The sequence below is a fragment of the Chiloscyllium plagiosum genome, unplaced genomic scaffold, assembly GCF_037043375.1.
Source record: "Chiloscyllium plagiosum isolate Xiang-an unplaced genomic scaffold, Cpla_swu_hap1 HiC_scaffold_14, whole genome shotgun sequence".
NCBI lineage: Eukaryota > Metazoa > Chordata > Chondrichthyes > Orectolobiformes > Hemiscylliidae > Chiloscyllium > Chiloscyllium plagiosum.
The window spans coordinates 126,502,745-126,504,373 of NW_028270152.1; the positions used below are offsets into that span (position 1 = coordinate 126,502,745).

The 1,629-nt window shown below is 39.3% G+C and overlaps 1 non-coding gene across 1 annotated transcript; it reads left to right on the forward strand.

Moving 5' to 3' along the window:
• Positions 1-937: 937 nt before the first annotated feature.
• Positions 938-1,019, forward strand: trnas-uga (transfer RNA serine (anticodon UGA)). The gene has a single exon. It is a non-coding gene; the product is annotated as a tRNA-Ser (tRNA).
• Positions 1,020-1,629: the final 610 nt, after the last annotated feature.

Genomic DNA, 1,629 nt, shown 5'->3' on the forward strand with positions numbered 1-1,629 from the left:
AAGTCAAATCGTTGCTGTTTATTAGATCATGAGGGACATGGATAGGTTGACTCGTCAAGGTGTTTTCCGGCTGGTGAGGAAGTCAAAATTTAGAAAACATCGGTTTAAAATTAGTGGGTAAGGATTTAAAAGGGATTTCAGGGGCAACTTTTTCAGACATGTCCAGAATGAGCTGCCAGAGAAATTGGTGGAGACTGGTACAACTGTAACATTGAATGGCATCTGGATGGATATATGAGTAACAAGGTTTAGAGGGATGTGGGCCAAATGTTGGCAAATGGGACCTATTAATTTAGGATATCTGTTCACCATGGTCAAGTTGGAAACAAGGGCCACTTTCTGTGTTGTATTGTTCAAGGACTTGATGACTCTAGAACAACCGCAAACATTTGCAAATAATTCCATCAAGACGATTTCAAGTTCCAAATCTTCGGTTAATCTTCCTCTCTTGTGCTCACAAGTTCATGACCTGATGTCAGAACTTACGGATGAGTTGCTGGATCCATTCCTGTAAATTAGTTCTGCATTCTTTCTAATTCCGATATTTTTTTTAAGAATGTAGCTAGTGTTTATGGACTTGGCATCAATTTTTCTAATACCATATTTCGATGAATATTAAAACAGAACAGCATATCGACTTTGGCACTAGATGATGAGCAATTGAGTCAAAATCGATCGTAAGCAGTGAGACAATGATCCTCTCTTCGTGTGGTGTACATCCGTGACTCTATAATTCGAGGAAGAATCATTCCCACAACTTCAGCTGTGTCAGAATCTAGTTTGCGGTGAAAGCCTGTCAATCTGTGATGGTAACGTTCGTCTGGGTCTCTGCAAAGGATTTGGCGAAATCTTTGGGTCTTGCCAATTTGTTCTTCCAACAAATTAGATAATTCATGAATTCAGTTGTTTTACTATGAAAACTGGCCCACCCTCCGTAGCTGTGATGGCCGAGAGGTTAAGGCGTTGGATTTGAAATCTAATGGGGTCTCCCTGCGCAGGTTCGAATCCTGTTCACAGCATAGAATTTTTTAAAAGTCATTAATTCCTTTGCAGGATTTGGATTTCGTGGAGCTTGAGCTTTGCATTCAATCGAAAGTAAATTTTCAACTGTGAAGAATCCGAAGTAATTTCAAGACTGACCCAGTCATCTAATTGAATAAATTATAGGTCGAGAAACAAAAAGCCACCAACTTCCAACACGAATCAGTTTCAACACATTTGTCGAACTATCGTGAAATTTGGATGTTCGGGGAGTGGAATTCAGCAAAACAAGAAGCAATGCAATATTTACCTGCAGGTGATGATTTCTTTTTTAGGATCAGTTGAAAGTCAAGCTGAGAAAGTTCAAACTAATTTACAGCTGACTCTCAAGGCCAATAATCTATTATATCAGCAGTCAATGAATTAGAAAAAAGCAACTCCATGTGTGGAAAGGAACTCAACTGATCCAGGTTCCTGGCTTGCGATGTGAAAAGGCAAGGCGATATCAGCGGAGTAGAATTTTCTGGAATTATTAGAAATGGAATGTTAACGGTCGTCTGCTGTCCACATTCGTAAGAAACTGTGCATTATGAACTGAAATTGAAAATTAACGATGAAAATCAGACTTAGCCCTCTGCTTGTGATGTA